Source organism: Eucalyptus grandis, chromosome 8, assembly GCF_016545825.1.
Source record: "Eucalyptus grandis isolate ANBG69807.140 chromosome 8, ASM1654582v1, whole genome shotgun sequence".
Lineage (NCBI taxonomy): Eukaryota > Viridiplantae > Streptophyta > Magnoliopsida > Myrtales > Myrtaceae > Eucalyptus > Eucalyptus grandis.
The window spans coordinates 46,346,528-46,367,112 of NC_052619.1; the positions used below are offsets into that span (position 1 = coordinate 46,346,528).

The window sequence follows — 20,585 nt, forward strand, 5'->3', positions numbered from 1 at the left end:
ACAAACACCATAGCTAATCTATTAAAAACAATTTGTACTTTTTTTTTCTTGAAACTAGGAGCCTATGGTCAATTGGGTAAGAAAGTTGTTGTAATATTGACATGGAAGCCGATAAGGATTTTGCAATTTAAGTTAATACAAAATCACGAAAGAAATAGACAAAGAATAATAAAGGACCTAAAAAAATTTACCTAGCTTGATCCAAATATTAGCACCTTTATTAGGGAGAGTAAAAAAAAAAATTCATTATAATAAGAGAATTATAATTTATAATTGCTAACGTATTTTCATACGAAGTGTTTATAAATGAAACTACTCAATTGGACGTAAAGTGTTGTTTGTTCTGCCGCCGACGAATAGGAGCTCTCTTTGCACGGCTTCTCGATTTCCTTTCTTCACGGCGCGGCTCTCTAGGAAGTCACTGTGCGGCTAAAACCACTCGAGCCTTGCCGTGGCGGTCATTCCTGAGAGCTGAGATGGAAAACCCACACTTCCTGCTCCGTTGCTCCTTCGTGCGGCTGGCTACAATAGGCTAGAGAGGGGGAAGAAACAAAACCTTTTCACAATGACCCTTTTACCCCGCAATAAAAAATATAATAATAAAATATGGGAGTCCCTCATTTTGTCTTCTAGTGCACGAGAGTTTTCTCCCTCTCGTTCTCACCGTAGCACAACGCTCCCCTTTTAGACCCCTTTTTGTCTTTTTGTGCAAAATGTTGTTCCCTCTCTTGACTTTTTTTATCAATATGTCATGGGGAGAGAGGGAGAGAGAGAGTCCAAGCTCTTCACTTTTTCTGTGAACGCCCTTCCTATCTCTTCTCTCTCTTTTAATGCGGCCGAACTCCTTTTCTTTTCTCAATTCTCCCGTAGAAAGCGACCACCCCCCACGAAGTCCCCAGGCCCCCTGTTTATAGAGGTAGCTCCACCCTTATTGATAAGAATTTTTAGAGATAAAATCTTATTTTATTTGAAGCTCCAATCCATCACACGATCAGATTTTTCATTTGAAGCTCAAAAGATGAGGCCTTGTTCGGCAATTATTTCTGAAATAACTGATTTTATTTTTTTGTTCCCCGTAACAAAAAAGAATAGAAAAAAAAAAGAATAAAAAATCGTTTGATAAAATTTTTGCTCCTGAAAATAGATTTGGAATAGAATCAAAAAGTAGAAAAAAGTTACTTATTGTTCTTGAGAATAATTTCAAGAATCAAGCCTAACTTTTTATTTCTTTTCTTTATTTTCTTCTTCCCTCTTCTTCTTATTCTTCTTCTTCCTTCTAGTCCCAGCTAGTTACTGGCAATTGCTGGACCTCGCCAGGTTAGAGTGAGCTCCGACAAGCTCATTGAGGCTCACCTGGCCACGATGAGCCTTGGCCTCATCGGTGGCCAGGCGATCCGGCGATGCTCGACTTCGCCTGGCCATCGACAAGACTTGGCCTTGCCCTAGCCTAGCTAGGCCGAGTCATGAGATTGAGCTTTGCCTAGCTACTGGCAAGGCTCAGCCTACCCCAGATTTGATGAGACCAAGGCTTACTATGGCCAGGTGAGCATCCAATGAATTGATAAATGCTGATAATCACTAGAATTGAATTTCATCAATCATGAGTTGAGTGCAAATTTTAAACTTGCCATGCGGACTGTACCTTTGAGAAATTCCTTCTATTGCACATATGATGTGCTTATGGAACAGCAAAGAAATTCCTTCTATTGCACATATAATGTGCTTATGGAACAACAAGTATACGACCGCTTATGGAAACAAGTAGAAATTTTATTATGTGCGCCCTAAGACTTTAGCAAGAAGTTTCTCCATTCCTCCCTCTCTAATCTAGTGGCTATGGACGGGAGTTTAAAGCTTGGTCCACCATGGCCACGAGCTCGAAGCTCAAGTGACCATTGCTATGAGCTTGAGGCCAAGCTCGAAACTCAAGCTGCCAAAGCTATCCCAAGCCCTAGGTTCAAGGTCGAGCTCCATGGCCAAAGCGGCTATGAGCTCGAAACTCGAGCCACGGCGAACACAGAGGAAAGAAAAGAAAAGAAAAGTAGAGAAGAAGAGAGAAAGCAAGTCACGGGTCAGCAACGGAGGAGAGGAGAGTAACAGTGAGAGAGAATGGAGGCACTAATTGACAAGTGGGATCCATCTGCCACGTGTCAATCAATTAATTGAGTGTTTTGCCGATGACGTGGAATAGGAGATACGCCTAAGAGAAAATATTTTCTCATTCGACAAACCCATCAAAGAGAGACCTCAAAAGAAACGAAGCCAAACTTATTGATGCTCAATGAACAAAACAAAACTGTCTCGTACATGCTAAAAGAATCGAATCAATGATCAAAAATGGTATTCGCAAAATAAGTTAAAATGTACATACCATGATGAGATTATAGAGGCTGCCATTGGGTTGATAATCGAAGACCACAAGCCTCTCCCCTTTGGCCTGAAAGAAAGCCCTCATGGGCACCAAATTCGGGTGCCTCGACCAGCCCACGGAGTCCATGTGCCCTTCGAAAACCTCCTCGGTCGTGCCCGCCGTCTTACTGGCATCGAGCCGCTTCACGGTCACGATCAGCTGGTTGTTGAGCACGGCCTTGTACGTCATCCCGATCGTGCCTCTGCTGAGCAACTCGGCGGACACTCTCATGAGCTGCTCCAACGTGTACAGTTGCGACTCTCCTGCGCAGAACACCAAGCATCCGCTCCTCTGAACTCTCTGCTAAGCCTCTTGAATCTTGCTGTTGTACTTCTCTCGCAGTTCCGTCATCAAGTTCGGAGCCGCAGAATTCACGGCCCTAGCTTGCACAACGGGCTCGTTGGGCTCCGCGGGCCCTTTCGGTCTCGCGTGGGTCTGGCGTTTTCGGGCCTTGCACAGGATGAAGACGATCAGTAATGCCGAAACCAGCAGTATGACCCCGAGCGCGAAACCCAGGATCACGCCGGTTCTCTTGGGCTTCCTCGGCGATGAAGACGCGGGCGACACAACGACGCCGTTCTGAGACTGCGCGCTCTGCGCCAGCGGAGCCGGCACGGAGCTGCTCCCGTTGCCACCGGAGGAGGTGGGCCCGAAGAATGGGGCGCCCGACGCGCACGCCTTGTTGATCACCTCGCCGCAGAGCCCCTGTTCCCGGCGAACGCCGACGGGTCGAACAGGGACAGGGTCGGCGTGGCGGGGATCGGGCCGGTGAGGTTGTTCCCGGAGACGTTGAAAGCTTTGAGCAGGGTCTGGTTGAGGGGCGGCAGCACCCCGCCGAACCGGTTCCCGTCGAGGAGGAGGGTGTCGAGCCGGTCCAGGGCGGTGATCTGGGCGGGGATCGGACCGGCGAAGGAGTTGCGGCCGAGGTCGAGGACGCGGAGGCGGCGGAGGGAGAGGAGGGAGGAGGGGAAGGGGCCGGAGAAGGAGTTGAGGCCGAGGGAGAGGGAGCGGAGGTTGGCGAGGGGGAGAGGTTGGGGAGGGGGCGGACAGGGAGTTGTTGCGGAGGGAGAGGACGCGGAGCTGGTCGAGGAGGGAGTGGGTGGCGGGGGCGAGGGAGCCGCGGCGGCTGGAGGACGGGAGGGCTAGGCGGACGACGCGGCCCTGGGCGCACTTCACGCCCCGCCACTGGCAGAAGTCGAAGCGCTCGTTGAGGGCGAAGAGGAGGCGGTTGTCGAGGTCGGCCCGGGACTTGAAGGAGAGGAGCGCGACGGCGTCGGAGGGGAGGAGGAAGTCGAGGGGCGGGTCGGCGGCGGCGGCGGAGGCGGTGGGGGTGGGGGCGACGGGAGGAGGAGGAGGAGTTGGAGGAGGAGGGAGAGGGCGGCGGTGCTGAGCGTCATTGCTTGGTTGGAGTGGAGTGGGAGTTTGGGGTCATGGGGGACTGAGAAAAAGTTCACGTGAAAGTGGGGAATATGGTGGAAAATGCGAGTTACTTTTTTTGAATTCGAACGTCGCTACTGGGAAGACAGTAACATGGAGTATTTTTTTGCTAGTGTTTTGAGACTATTTCTTTTTAATGCCACGAGAGAAAAAAATCTCCAACTATTAGACTTATGGACAAATTTAGCCCTGTCAATTTCCATTAGATATTACTGTCAAATTACTTAATTAAATAACATATGACAATTGATAGGTGTACTAATTGACAGGTGTACTAATTGAGAGTTTTACTTTTCATTTGTCACATGTTTACTAATTTGTGATTTTTATAGTATTAATCTATTTTAATGAAAATTAATAGAGGGAAAATTTATTGCAAACTATATTAGTTTAGGGTTTTTAATATTCTTTCATTTTTATACAATGACATTACTTGTGATTGTACGTTTACTTGATTTTCAATATGAGCGCATGGACTTTAATTAAATCAACTAGCGCATGGACTTTAATTAAATCAACTATCTTAATTTTTTAAACATGTTATTAAAAAATGCGGTTTGCTTTTACTAAAAATATACCAAAAGTGTTCATTTGGTGTTTGCTTTCTTGAAAAGAATTCATATAGCAGTAATAATGAGGAAAAAAATCAAGTAATAATTCTGTCCTACAATTTAAAATGATTAATATATATGACATTGTGCGAGGAATAAAATAATCGCTAATATGAAAAAATGTGCACATAAAAAATGTATTTCATAAATGTAATTTTTATAATTTTTTAAATTACTTTTTAATTTCGCTTAATAATTTTTCGATTAAATAAAAAGTCCCCTTGGATGGTCTCCCCACCCCCTCCCCAACCCACCCCCAAATCTACCTTTTTTTCCCTCGTCTCTTTTCCCACGCCCAAATTTTTTTCACTTTTTTTCCCTCCCCACCACCTGACACTGACATTTCCCCCTCCCTCTCCAACACGCCAACGTCGCCAAGGCCCTTTTTATTCTTTTATTTTCCTTCTCAAAACCCTAGCAGCGCCCTTCTCTTCCTCCTCGCCGCACAACCCCTTTCCTCTCCTCTTTCTCTCGATCTCTGCTTGCTCTTGGTCCTCATCACAATCGTTCACCGCCTCGCCTCCAGCCCTTCCTCCCTCGCAACTGCAGCCTCGTTGCCGATCCATCGCAGCATCACAGAGTGGCGGCCCTCGCCTTAGTCTTTGTTCTTTCTCTGGCTGTCTCTCGCCATCGCGGGCTCGCCGTCGCTCACGGCCTCATCTCTACTCCCTCGCTCTCGCCTCCACCCTCCATTGTCTTTCTGACACGCGTGTCGAAACTTGTCGACAAAAGTTGACAAAGCCGAGTATTTTACTGGGAAAGCCAATGTAGTAGCTTTCCTTTTAAGATCTCGGACCTTCATTTTCACGAGCACCTGCCTTGTTTTACCAAATTCTAATGGCTTCTTCTTCTTCTTCGAAACGTAAAAGGAGTTATGATGTCTTTTTAAGTTTCCGGGGCACTGACGTTCGTAAGAACTTTCTTGGTCATCTCTATACAGCTTTAGACCAGAATGGTATATTCACTTACATTGACAACGAGGAAATGAGGAAAGGAGAGCAAATATGGCCAGCGCTTATGAAGGCAATTGAGGAAGCGCAAGTTGCGATCATCGTATTCTCTGAGGACTACGCTTCCTCATCATGGTGTTTGGAAGAGGTTGCAAAAATCATGAAGTGCAAGGCACAAAAGGACCTGATTGTGTTGCCGGTGTTTTACAAAGTGAAACCAAGAGAGGTGAGAGAGAGGAAAGGGAGTTATGGGAGAGCCATGGCTAAACATGAGTCTGAATTTGGGAAGGATTCGCTCAAAGTGAATAGATGGAAGAAGGCTCTTTTTGATGCCGGTAACTTGTCTGGATGGCACTTTAATAATGAGTAAGTGTTAATTGATGTGATGCACTACTTTGTCCCTGTTTCATATTTGCATAATCACATCTTCACTCTATTTTTATGAGATTTAATAATTTCTTTGAACCGTCGAATCAATATGTCAAGTACTTTTCCCTTCTTCTTTTTTTCCAGAGTTGAAGCAGAGCTTATAGAGAGAATTGTGAAGGAGATCTCTAACCAGTTAGACCGAAGACCCTTACATGTTGCTAGGCATCCGGTTGGGATACATCCTCGAGTGGTAGAGCTGGAATCAATGTTAAAACTTGAGTCTGATAATGATGTTCTCATGATAGGATTATGGGGACCGGGAGGCATAGGGAAGACAACATTAAGTAAAGCCCTTTACAATACTATATTTAGACAATTTGAGGGTACATGTTTTTTGGCAGATGTTCATAAAACTTCAAAAGATTCGAAGGATTTAGTTCATTTGCAGAAAATATTGTTGTCCAAGATATTACCGAGACAAAGAGTAGTGGTATCTAGTGTTGATGAAGGTATTAATTTAATGAGAGATAGACTTTGCCGCAAGAAAGTCCTCCTTGTTCTCGACGATGTCAATGACGTAAGACAGTTATATGCTTTAGCTGGAGAGCCGGAGGGGTTTGGTGAAGGAAGCAGGATCATCATTACTACAAGAGATAAGCATTTGCTAACTTCTCATGGGATAGATGAAGATCACATCTATGAAGTTGAGCCTCTAGAGTACTGTGATGCTCTTGAACTTCTCGATGGACATGCTTTTCGAAGAAACAACAAAAAAATAATAAGGAAGGATCTTGTCGATAGGGTTTTGCATTATGCTAATGGACTTCCTTTAGCACTTGAGGTATTGGGTTGTTCCCTGTGTTGTAGGAGAGAATGTGAGTGGGAAAGTACATTACACAATCTTGCCAAGTTTCCTAACAAAATCATCAATGATGCTCTTAAGTGGAGTTATGATGGACTAGAGGACTATGCAAAGGAAATCTTCCTTGATATTGCTTGTTTCTTTGAGGGGCAATCTAAAGAGTATATTATGAAAGTTCTTGACTCTTGCAACTCTGACCCTACAACTGTAGTGCAAGTTCTTGCTGAGAAGTCCTTGATAATTGAAGAGAGAGAGATCCTACGAATGTGTAACTTGATTCAATTGATGGCCATGGATATCATTAGACAAGAATGTCCTAATGATCCTGGAAGACGTAGCAGGATATGGCTTTTTGATGATTTTCGTAATGTTCTGTCAAGGCATTTGGTAAGATTTGCTAGTATTGATATTGATTTTGCTCTCATTGTTTAATTCTGTATATTAATTGCATTGCAAATTTTATAAATACAGGAAACAGATGCATTACAGTCGATAGTTTTAATTTTACCCGAGCCAAAGAAGATAAACATAGGTCCTAATGCTCTCACAAATTTGAGAATGTTGAAGAAGCTCATCATGAAGAATGTGCATAACTCTTTTCAAGATCCTATCTATCTTCCTAATGAGCTAAAATGGTTTGAATGGCCTGAATGTCATCCTTGCATCACAGAATCTTCCTCAGGTCCTGAGGAGTCGGCTCAACTTGCTTTGCACGAAAGCAACATCCAGGCACTGAATAAGCAATTTGAGGTGCGCATTTAAATGGATAGTCTTTATTTCCTTGTCTTCTACATATCCATATCTATTTGCTTATGAATATGAATATGCATGCGTATTACTTAGAACTTTGAATGCAACAATTACGAACGCTGATGATGCTCATTAATGTGCTTAAGAAACATCCGCATCTATGTAATTGTTTATGTTTGATTAAAGCATTAATTACAGGATGTCGATCTACTACAAGAACCAACATAAGTTGAATCCTCCCGTTTTAGGGGAGTTATAAGCACTTTCCCATGAGAATCTTGATATTGATTCGAACAGAATGTATTCAAGAAAAAAGTACAATCTTGTTTTCAATATATTACAAGTATTGAAACTTAAAAGAACAATGAACTGAAAGCATTGGTAACTCTTGTGTACCGAAATTTGGAAGAAAGACTTATCGGTGATATAATTTGACCATTGAATGATGAATGTGCTTACATTTTTAATAAACATAAATGGAGATTTAATTTATTTTTATTTTTTTTGAAATGGTAGACTCTGAAAATGTTATTCAAGATTCTGTATTGTATGGTAAAGATGGGCTGACTAGATTCTTTTCAAAATTGTGTATGGAAAGAGAAAAAGGATTCTCTTGCTTATTTGCCTAATCATTGAAGTGAGTTTGCATTAAATGCTTTTGATTGAACCTCCCATTGTTCTCTCCAATAGTATGTGGCCGAGAATGAAATGACATGTAGAAAGTGTATAGTGAAGAATTGCTGTAGGAAGCGAGTCTGTCTTAAATTGGTCCAGGCTTGACTACTCTCAGACAATGACGAAAAGGCCCATGTCTCTTTCAGTTGGGCTAACCTAATCGACGTTTTCCGACAACTATTTCTTTATATTTAGAGGGAAGAAAGAAGCAAAACTGCGAGAATTTTAATGGATGACAAGTTCAATTTCAATAAAAGTTGGGACACTTCATCCCAGGAATCTCTCCTTCTAGTTTTCAATTCGTAACTCGTTCCCCTCATTTCCTTTCAACTGAGACATCGGTTAATGCCTTTAATCTCTTTTATCCTGAAGTAAGAAATCACGGACAGCAAGCGACTCTTCTCGTCCCCTTGTTGGGGCTTAGTCTTGCCTAGCGGTAGAGCAGCTGGGGATATAGATTGATCATCCAATTCTATGTCTCGCTTTTGAAAACAAGGCTTGTGGAGTGCGACTTCTTAGAAGAGCCTTACTCTGCAGACGCGCTGGGGTGCTATGTCCAGCACTTGACCCTTCTTCTCACGAAAATTTCGCACAAATAGCTTGCTCGCCTTTTCCACTGCAAATCTATGGCACAAAGGTGAAGACTTTGAAAAATCAAGGAAAGCTATTAAGAAAGGGGTTTCCATTATCACTGGATGCTTTCATTTTTGTTTTTGTTCTTATTATTAAATATTGCATATACTTATGTTATTATTAAATAAACATTGCAATTTTATGTCTTATGATTACTTTTAATCAGAAGATAAATGTACATGATGAGGCTTGGATTAACTATAAATAAAGTTTCACGTAATCTCCAATAGAGAATTTGATTAATATGGGTATTTATTTTGCTTTTGATTTCTGCATATATCATATTTCTCTTGCGAAAAATTCACTTTGGTATCAACATTTAAAACAACATAAATACACAGGCATCTTACTAGTTTTCCATAAAACATTAGTTACTTTAACTTATAGGTAAGTTACTTAAACATATGGGTAAATTATTATATCAGTTGGCAATTTAAAACTATTCATTAACTTACCAAAGCATTACATCCAGTCGAAGTTTTGTTAGCCACGGAATTTGATAGTTACAAACGTCTTTCACCATTTACCAGCACGTAACAGTGATCCGATTTTTGTACTGTGGGACAGCAGAATCGTCCTTCTGTAATTTGTTTAGAAAAAGTACAAGGACAATCTATTTGCTCGGGGACAAACAGAAGTTGTTTGTTGTTCATCAAAGTATTCCAATAATACTTTTGAGTTATGATGAGTAACAATTCTTGTATATAGGTTCCCAGTAATCGGACATACCACTAGTTTTTTTATTAAAAATTAGAGACAGTTTTGAATTGAATATTTATCTCAGATTTTCCTTTTTGTCCAGAATGTCTATCCTTATTGGTTTCATTGTTCTCGCAGGGCCCTAAAAAATCGGAGTCCAATAACTTCAGTGAATGCCCATCGTTGGTGTATGTGCCGATCTTACGTAGCAGGTTATGGCTTTTTGATGGTTTTCGTAATATTCTGTCAAGGCATTTGGTAAGATTTGCTGGTGTTGATATTGATTTTGCTCTCATTATTTAATTTTGTATATTAATTGCACTGCAAATTTTATAAATACAGGTAACAGATGCATTACAGTCAGATGCATTACAGTCCATAGGTGAGCCAGAGAAGATAAACATAGGTCCTAATGCTCTTGCAAATTTGAGAAGGTTGAAGAAGCTCATCATGAAGAATGTGCATAACTCTTTCCAAGATCCTATCTATCTTCCTGATGAACTAAAATGGTTTGAATGGCCTGAATGTAGTCCTTGCATCCTAGAATCTTCCTCTGGTCCTGCGGAGTCGGCTTAACTTGATTTGCACGAAAGCAACATCCAAGCACTCAGTAAGCAATTTGAGATGCGCATTTAAATGAATGTTCTTTATTTCCTTATCTTCTACATATCCATATCCATTTGCATATGAATATGAATATGCATGTGTATTACTAAGAACTTTGAATGCAAGAATTACTAACTCTGATGATGCTCGTTAATGTGCTTAAGAAACATCCGCATCTATTTAATTGTTTATATTTGATTAAAGCATTAATTACAGGATGTCGATCTACTACATGAACCAACATAAGTTAGATCCTCCCGTTTTAGGGGACTATTAAGCACTTTCCCATGAGAATCTTGATGTTGATTTGAACAAAATTTATTCAAGAAAAAAGTCCAATCTCGTTTTCAACATATTACAAGTGCTGAAACTTGAAAGAACAATGAACTAAAAGAATCGGTAACTCTTGAGTACCGAAATTTGGAAGATAAATTTGCAGGTGATATAATTTGGCTATTGAATGATGAATGTGCTTACATTTTTAATAAACATAAATGGCGATTTAATTTAATTTTATTTTTTGAAATCATAGACTCTGAAAATGTTATTCAAGATTCTATATTGTATATAGTAAAGATGGGCTGAGTAGATTCTTTTCATAAGTGTGTGGAAAGAGGAAAAGATTCGTCTTGCTTATTTGCCTAATCATTGAAGTGAGTTTGCATTAAATGCTTTTGATTGAACCTCCCATTGTTCTCTCCAATAGAATGTGGCCGAGAATGAATGACATGTAGAAAGTGTATAGTGAAGAATTGCTGTAGGAAGCGAGTCTGTCTGAAATTGGTCCAGGCTTGACAACTCTCAAACAATGACAAAAAGGTCCCATGTCTCTTTCGGTCAGGCTAATCTAATCGACGATTTCCAGCAAGTATTTCTTTATATCTAGAGGGAAAAAAGAAGCAAAACTGCGAGAATTTTAATGGATGACAAGTTCAATTTCAAATATAGTTGGGACTTTTCATCCAAGGAATCTCTCCTTTTAATTCCCAATATGTAACTCGTTCCCCTCATTTCCTTTCAATTGAGACATCGGTCAATGCCTTCAGTCTATTTCATCATGAAGTAAGAAATCACGGGACAGAAAGCGACTCTTCTCATCCCCTTGTTGGGGCATCCTCTCGCCTAGCAATAGAACAGCTAGGGAAATAGATTGATCATCCTATTATATCTCTCGCTTTTGAAAACAAGGCTTGTGGAGTGCGATTCCATTGAAGAGCCTTTACTCTATAGATATGCTAGGGCCGCTAGGTCTAGCTCTTGAGCCTTCTTCTCATGAAAATTCCACGCAAAAGCTTGCTCGACTTTTCCACAGCAATCGATGGCACAGGGTAAAGAATTCAACAAAATCAAGGAAAGTTATTAAGAGAGAGGCGTTTACATCATTACCTGATGCTTTCATTTTTTTTTTTTTCAATTCGTATTGTTTCACATGCTCGAAATGTTGCATATATGTATATTATTATTAAATAAATATTGCAATATTATGTCTTAATTACCTATAATTAGAAGATAAATCTACATTATGAGGTTTGGATTAACTATATAAAGTTTCACATAATCTCCAGTGCAGAATTTGATTTATGTGGATATTTATTTTGTTATTGTTTTCTTCATATATCACATTTCTCTTGTGAAAATTCACTTTGGTATCAACATTTAAAACAATACAAATGCACAGGCATCTTAGGGTGCGTTTACTGCATCCTATTTCTTGTTCCCAGGAACATAAATTTATGTTTTTTGTTCCGGGAACAAAAAAGGAACAGAAACGCGTTTGCGTTTGTTCCTTTTTGTTCTTTTGTTCCAAGGAACAAAAAGAAAAGAAACAAAACTTAGAAACACTTTTTATTTTTCTTCTTATTTTCTTTCTTTTTTTCTTTCGCGGCCGCCGGCCTCGCCATGGCCGGCGACCGGCCGACGAGGGCCGGGGCACGGCGAGGCTCGCCGGCCCCGGCGAGGCCGAGCTCGCCAGCTGCCGGCGAGGCTCGATCTCGCCCAGATCCGGCGAGGCCGAGCTCGCCTAGCCAAGGCGAGGCCGACCCGCCTAGCTACGGCGAGGCCGACCCTCACCTAGCTACGGCGAGGCTCGGCTCGCCGTGCCCGGGCGAGGCCGCCGGCCCCTCGTCGGCCGGTCGCCGGCCATGGCCGAGGTCGGCGACCGGCCAAAAGAAAAAAAGAAAAAAGAAAAAAAGAAAAAAAGAAAAAAAGGAAAAAGAAAAAATAGAAAAATAAAAGAAATAAAAATTATACAAATTTACCAAACGTGTTTCTATTTATTTTTTGTTCCCGGAACAAGTTTACCAAATGCGTTTTTTTGTTCGAAATTGTTCCCGAATGTAAACATTTTTTTTTTTTTTTGGTGACCTGGGAACCTCCGCTCGCGCTTCGCGGCAAGGAGAGTAAACCTTGGAGCTCGGGGGCCCCACCGCCGGCCCCGTACGCAGGTAAGTCGCGCGTTGAGCATTGAAGACTGCGTCTATGAAGTCTCGAACTCTTCCCCTTGGCGTGGAGGGTACCAAGCCTTAATCAGCGCGCCACCGCGGCGGTGGTCGAAACACTTTTTTTTTATTTCGTTCGAAACAATTTTTAAACGTAAGCACAAACAAACGCACCCTTACTAGTTTTCTTTAAAACATATGTAAGTTTAACTTATAGGCAAGTTACTTAAAAATTTTGGTAAATTATTAAATTAGTTGGTAATTTAAGACTATCTAGTAACCGTAGATACTTTCTCAAATGTTGTAGTTAATTTACCAATGCATTACTTCCGGTAAAAGTTTTGTTAGCAACAAAATTTGATAGTTAGAAACGTCTTTCACCCTTTGCCAGCATGTAACAGTGATCCAATCTTTACTCTACGGAATAGCAGAGTCGTCCTTCAGTAATTTGTTTAGAAAAACTATAAGGACAATCTGTTTGGTTGTGGACAAATAGAAGTTGATCCTTGTTCATCAAGTTTTCTGAAAATGCTTTTGAGTTATGACGCGTGAAAATTTTTGTATGTAGGTTCCCGTAATCATACGGGCAATTATTTTTTGGAAAAATTACCTAAAAAATCCTAAACCTATTGCAATTGTGCAATTTATTCATAAACTTTTTTTTTATTGATTAAGTCCTAAACCTTTTACAATTATTCTCAATCGTCTATCCGGCCAAAATTGGCCAGTTGACGCCAACGACCTTTTTTTTAATAATTTTTTAAAAAAATTTTTTTTTCCTCTTCCCTCTTCCCTCTTCCTCCCTCCTTTAGCCTTAGTGACTAGCCAACGCCTTGCGACGGAGGGGTGAGCCCTCACCGAACCTGGCGAGGTCCATGCTAGACGCAACGGTGAGCCCCTCTCACCGAATCTAGCGAGGGCTCGCCCCATCGTCATTGGGCCGGGCGCGAGCTCACCGACTAGTGAGGTGAGCCCTTGCCAAACCTAGCATGAGGCCCTCCTCATCGAATTTGGTAAGGGCTTGCTCGACTACCTTAGTTTGGTGATCGACCAATCCTCCCTCTAGTTGGTTGTCGGGCTAGCCCTCCCCTTTGGTTGGTCGCTGAAGCCAAAGGAAGGAGAAGGAGAGGAGGAGAAAGGAGGGAGAGGGGGAAAAAAAAAAAAAAAAAAGAGAAAAAAGGATAAAAATTAATAAAATAATTCAAAAATAAAACATTATTGAGAAAAAAAGGTCTTCGGTTGCCATGTGAGTGCTAGCTAGCCAATTTTGGGCAGATGGATTGATCGAGAATAATTGCAAAAGGTTTAGGATTCGATTGATCAAAAATAAGTTTAGAAATTTGAATTGACACAATTACAATAAGTTTATGACTTTTTGGTAATTTTCCCCTATCTTTTGTTATAAACTAGAGGCAATTTTGAATTGGATACTTGTCTCGATTTTTCTTTTTGTCCAAAATGTCTACCCTTATTGTTTTATTGTTCTCGCAGGACCTTAAAAAATTGGTGTCCAATAACTTCAGTGAATGCCCATCGCTGGTTTATATGCCAATCCTCGATAAGACTGCAAATCTCAAGGGAACTTTATATCAAATCCATTATGGAACTTCCTGCATCCATAGGAGAAGTTGCCTCTTTGAAAGAATTGAATGTATTTGATTGCAATATGATAGAAAATGAGAAGGAATTGGAGGAATTTTCGTAGAATGTATTTCTGTGTTTGGACATGTATTATACGCCAATTAATAATACAAGAAAAGAAAAGAGTACGATAGGAAAAAATATACAAAATATGTTGTTTCCTATACTACTGTCTTAATATCTAATCTCACAGATTCATAGAATCAATTCATCCGTATTTAGATAATTAGAATCAAAACAAATCATATTATTTTCTAATTAAGTGCGTTTATTCATTTTATAAGTAGGGACGGCGAGGCTTTTCTTCAGCCCCCATTTAATGTCTTTGAAGAGACTCATTAATGATGAATATTTTCTCTTGGGATTTTCACTTTTCAAGTGTGCAACTTGTACAGAGGTTTGGACACCCCCACAAAAGGATGATTAACGGAGGCCTGACCCAAACAATTCAATAGTTTATGTTTTAAGTAGATGAACATATTTATGGCATACACATAGAGTGCAAAATTTGTTTATCAATGTATTGAGTATAATAATGCCCGGTTTGTCAACCCAATCATGCTATTACAATTTTTTTCTTATTTTATAGCTATCTAATGCTTATATTAGCTTCTCTTTCAATTGTCAAACTTAATTTCTACCCTTGGTTCTATACCATTTGAAGTGCAAGAGGTTGGAGATTCTAATTGGTTTTTTCTTTTGGTCAATTCATATTACGGAATATCAAAAAACAAACGCAAAATTCTAAATTCATCAGTGAAGTAAGATCTTTCATTTGTATCATGCAAGTACTAACCAAAGTTTTTTATTTTATTTTATTTTGTACTTTATCTATATTATCTACTATGTTTACTTTATGAGTGTATTATGAGTGTATTTCTTATTGTTCACCAAATTCCATATTTTTTTTATTAACTATCTACGAGTATAACTTCTGTTTTCTTATTTTAAGAAAGCCGTGTGGCATATCAGAATTATTATTGGTACACCATGAAATCACTCTCCATTCCAAGAATCTTCAACATCTCTATCTTAGTGATGGCTCAAAATTGTAAAGATTCCTAATATTCCGTATAAAACAAAAGGCTTGTGAAGACTTTATTTAATGGGGACTTCAACTGAGGAATTTTTCTTGCATCCATAGAAAATCTGGTCTCTTTGGAGATAATGTATTTATGTTATTGCAGCATGTCAACATCTGAAGTTTTGTCGACCCATCAAGCATAAATTTTAGTAAAGAAAAAAAAATAAAAAATAAAAAGAAGAAAGAAAAGAACAAAAAAGAAGGGGCTCCAATTTGGTAAAAATGGAAAAGCCCTGATCCAAGTTACCCAAGCCCGGCCAATCAATTTGCGGGGCTCAGAAATTCAATCCAATCACCACCAGCATAAGCCCACATGATCATTTAAAAGCCCACAGGAGCCCATAAAAATGCCCATGACACTTGGAAAGGTGGAATCCTCTATCCGTTACCCTCCCCTTCGCCGGCCACCAATCGACGCCAACATCCGCCGTTCCCCATCTCCCACCGCGATCCCTCCGGTCACTGGCCGACGGAGAATCGAGAATACCGGAGCAAAGAGGAGGACACGAAAAATTTCATTATCTCTGATCAAGAGGATTCCTTAGCTTCTGGACCACGAATCGTTGCTTGCATTCACCGCTCACCACCTCCAATCGCTGCAGACTTCCATGTTTTCCAGGTGCTGGCCACCATTGATCAGAAAAAAACCGAAACAAAGCTGGATTTTTGACAGACGAAGTTCAGTGAGATTTCTCTCTCTCTCTCTCTCTAAGCGTTTTCTTAGCCTAATTCACCTTCTCCGACGTTCTCAGTTCACTAACCATCATCGCCATCGCCGTTCGACATTGCCTAGCCGAAGTCGAACCAGCTCTCTTTGCCCGTCTCTCAACGAAGGAGTCCGAAGTGTTCAGTTATTGCTTGAGACTCCTCCTCCAACGCCGATATTCATCTCCAGCGTGTCTGGGACGTCCAGTTTCTGATTTGCCCATTCACCGAGGCTAGAGTTCCGATCTTGCCAAGGTAAGAATACATGCTCTGTTTCGGTTCTTTTGTGAGCAAAAACAGAGGCCGAAAATCCTAGCTTCTGTTTGTGACAGATTCAACTGCGATTGAAGTTCTACGGATGATCAGAACCTGTGGTGTTGGTGTTGTAATAGTCTAGGTATGAATTTCCATTTAGTTGTGGCATTTAGACTTCATGGCTGAGACAAAGTAAATTTCCAGGTCTCAAGATTCTCAACTCTAATGGCTTCTTCTTCACAGCCCAGACGAAATTACGATGTCTTCCTTAATTTCAGAGGGTGCATTTGGGAATCATTTTTGGGGAAAGTTTTTGGGAAAATGCAAAGACTTTGAAAGCTCATTTGTGAAGTACTTTGAACAAAATAGTGTTTGGGGAATTACATTTACGAAGGATCTTTGTAATAAAAAAATTAGCAAAAGAAAAATTTTTAAAAATTGACCGGCAAGGGTAGCGACCGCCGACGACCTCCAGCGACCTCTGGTGACCTCGGATCTGGGGTGGTGAGGTTGCGCGACGCTGTCGCGACCTCCAGCGACCTCAGATCTAGGGCGCCGAGGTTGCGTGACGCCGCCTCGACCTCAAGCGACCCCCGAACTGGGCGGTGAGGTCACGCAACGTCGCCTCGACCTCCGGTGACTTCGATTCGGGGCGTAGAGGTCGCGGGAGGACCTCGCCCCCCGGATCCGGGTCACGGCGGGTCGCGCACGCGCCGCCCCGGATCCGGGGCGGCGAGGTCGCGGAGGTCGCGGCGCCGCCGCGACCCATCCGGGGCGGCGAGGTCGTGCGACCTAGATCTGGTCGTCACTTGAGCCTCCGGCACCATATCTAATCGCGACTAGACTTGCGACTAGATGGGTCGCTCGACCCCGGTGAGCTCCGTGCGGAAGTCGCGGTGTGGCAGGCGACGGTCGCCGGCGACCGCGTGCGTTTGGCCACCAGATCTGCGACTTGCGGAGGTTGCCCGAATCTCGACGAAGATCGCCTAGGTCGCGGCATCCCTCTACACCCGGAGAAGATGAATAGTGCTCAACAAGGGCACGCACCGGAAAATCAAAAAATTCGTGAGGATAATTTTGAAAAAGAAAATGTGAACAATGTGGGGTGTGGGCATGTCGAAAACGCCGAAAGCCCAAGGCAAGTCTCCACCTGCCTTGGGCTTTCAGCCTTCACAAGGCTGGCATTTGGAGAATGAGGGTTCAAAATTTTTTGCCAAACGGGCTGGCATTTGCCCAAGTATCTTTAGGCCTCCAAAGGGCTTTGGGAAGTGGTTCCCAAACGGACCCATTGGCAACAACTTCATGGGTCATCTATGCAAGGCCTTGTATCCCGCCGGCTTAAGGACGTTTGTGGGATAGCAAGGAACTAAGGAAGCGAGAGGCAGTATTGCCCTCGATCATGAGGGCGATCAAAGAATTGCTCATTGCAATCATCATCTTCTCGGAGAGCTACGCTTCGTCGTCGTGGTGTTTGGAAGAGCTGGTCAAGATATTGGAGTGCGAGAAGATGAATGAATAGGATGTGATGCCTGTATTTTACAAAGTGGAATCAAGGAAAATAAGAGGAAGGCACAGGAAATCATGGGCAGCAAAGCATGGAGTCAAGTCAAGAAATGGAAGGAAGCTCTCGTTGAAGCTTCTAATTTGTCGGGGTGGCATCACGACAACAGGTAATTCTAATATATAATCACCTATGAAAAATGATAGACAGATCGAGACACACCCGGTCCATTCGTGCCTTCTCTTCTTTAGTTCGAAATTTCTTGCGTGTTTTATTTTATTTTTGGATATTGACACAAGATATCGATATTGCATAAAGGGGCATCAATGAGTTAGCTTGAGCCGGGCACGCATTAACCAGTCCCGGAAAGCCCTGGTTGGGTCAGGTTAGTAGGAGCCTAGAAAATAGAAGAAGATAAAATTAATGGAAAAATAGCGATGGAAGGGTCGGTCCTCCGGTGCTCAGATTTGCCCATGTTGCTAGGACTAGGAGTTGCTTTTACTGCTGAACCTCTGCTGTTTGAATTGTTGGAAATTTCCTATAATATTGGCTTACATTAATTAATTAATTTTTTATTTTAAATAATCGAGTTAATGGATATTTCAATATTTGTTAAACCCTACGGTGATATGATTGAATTGGGTATTGGCATCTATTAATAACGGGCTTAGTTAAGCAACAAAGTGTAGGCAATTGTGTTTAACTGAAGCCTGATGGGAATGACTCAGTTAACACGCTGTTGATTAGGGTTTGCTAGGTCCCCTCTCTAGCCTATAAAATGATAGGTTATACATATCAGTTATTTTAATCCCATTTTAATCCCATTGAAAGTTGCTATATCAATATAGGTCATAGAAAGGAAGATCTGGCATTCCGTTAGATCACTGATTATCATATTGATCTATTTTTCTTCAAGTGAAGTAATTGCTCAAACATGTACGCTTTAATTTCGCTATGTTTATTGATATCGGTGTTTTACAATCATATATAGATCTGTTTCTTCTTGATTGATTAGTTGTTTATGGGAATAACTTTCATACATGTGATATCAAAGCTAATCATATATGATTGTAAAACCCAATTTATTTTTGTGGAAAAAATTCGAAATTTTCCTCTTTGAGCTAGATATGGGCATATTATTTTTTCGTATGGATTTTTTGCTTGATTGATCCCGAAACCATAAGGCTTTTGTTCTACATGTCGAGATTTTTTCAACCATATATAATTTGATAATTTTGTTGAGAATTGAGAGAGAATATTATATTTGAAATTTTAGGGTTTATGCTTGAAAAAGTTCTAAGAATTTTCAAATTACTTACAATTGATTGATGTTCGTTGCAAATCGTTATATATATTAGCATCTTTTTGTTGTATTAAAGTAAGTTTTTAGGGCTTCAATTTAAGAAATTCGAAATTCAGCCATGGGAGGTTTAAATCCGAAACTTTGAAGTTTGTATGTGGTAGATTTACTTGGTTTTTCTTTGTTTAATTCATTCTAGTCAATTATATTGATGTCATATGCAAGTATCTGTTTCACAAACTTTTTGGCTTGAAATTATCAAGCGATTTTTCGTGTTATTTGCTCGTGCTATTGCTATTACATTGTTTGTTCCCCTTTGGACGAGCGGGTAGGGTTTATGCCTTCTCTTCCTCTCGCCTCGTGCTTCGGTGCGATTGTGCATACGGGTTTCTATGCGTTCGCATTAGGTTCTTGTGCCTCTTTCTTTTTACTTGATTGCCACTTTGCCGTTTTACTCGGTGGACTGAGATTACATGTTAGTTGATCCACGTACGCAATGGGTGATGCTTATGGGGTGCTTTTTGAGGTTTTTGCTGTTATGGAGTGGAGATTTGTGCACTATTTTTCGTTGTTTCTGGTTATTTCTATACTAAATAGTTAGTGAGTCGCTGAAGCTTTGGCGCTATGGTGCCCACTTGTAGAATTGAGTGTCTCGTTTCGATGCATACATGGTGATGATTGCAGACTCGTATTTTTTTTAAAAAAAATTCAAGATTGGATTTTGGAGCTATTTTGAGATGATAATTTTAGATCCTTGGTGATGATTTGCTCTGCTTGTGATGCGGCAGAGCAGGGCCGTGATTTGTTCGCTCCAATTGTCTTGTCTTTTATCGAAGTCTCCTCTATTGATCTGTCAAACCCTAAAACTTTATGACATATATCAAGCAAGCAAAGTATCCGTATGTTTCGGGCAAAGAAGCATCAATCCTCATGTCATGATTTTGACTCTTGATTTTGGTTCCTTGGACTCTAGATAGCAGCAATATTTTGACCTTCTAGTGGATGAGTACTGTCGCTCACAATCCCTTTTGCTTATTTAAGGCCGCACATGAATGATGGTTAGAATCCCCAATTTCAGATGTTTATTGGTAGGAATTTTCCAAATAAGATACCTTCTTGCCTATCAAAGTTCACGGCTTGTGCACCCTAAATTAGGAAATTGCAATGGGACTTGACTTTGAGTCTTAAAAGATATGAAACCTGCTCCCCTTTGTAAGTGTTTTTGGAGTGTGACGGTTATTGAATTTTGTGGGTCAAGCAGATGTTGGACCTTCAATTTGATCAAATAGGATTACGCCTTGAATTGTTTGGTGGAAGGCATTAATGGAGGTAACGAAGAGTCTGGCTTTAAAAGAGGAGAGCGTCGAGCAATCACTGACAATGGCGACTCTCCAGCTGTCCCTGTAAAGTTAGGGGTTTGCACGTTGCTCCACTGTTTTGAAATAATGAAGCATTTATTGCGAAAATTGCCAACATAATTTAGTCTTCATAAATACAAAAAGTGACATCAAAGAAAGCTGAATATTACTGCTGCAAAATTAGTCATCAGAAACAGAGATTTTGTAGTATGATAGCGCTTGCTAGGTAAATTTAATGCTTGGAGAATAGAATGGGTCACAAGGATGAAGTAGCAGCCTTGATGCTTAAATCTGAAAGGTT

At 41.0% G+C, this 20,585-nt stretch overlaps 1 pseudogene; it reads right to left on the reverse strand.

Moving 5' to 3' along the window:
* Nucleotides 1-2,356: 2,356 nt before the first annotated feature.
* LOC120287282 lies at nt 2,357-6,419 on the reverse strand (annotated as a pseudogene).
* Nucleotides 6,420-20,585: the final 14,166 nt, after the last annotated feature.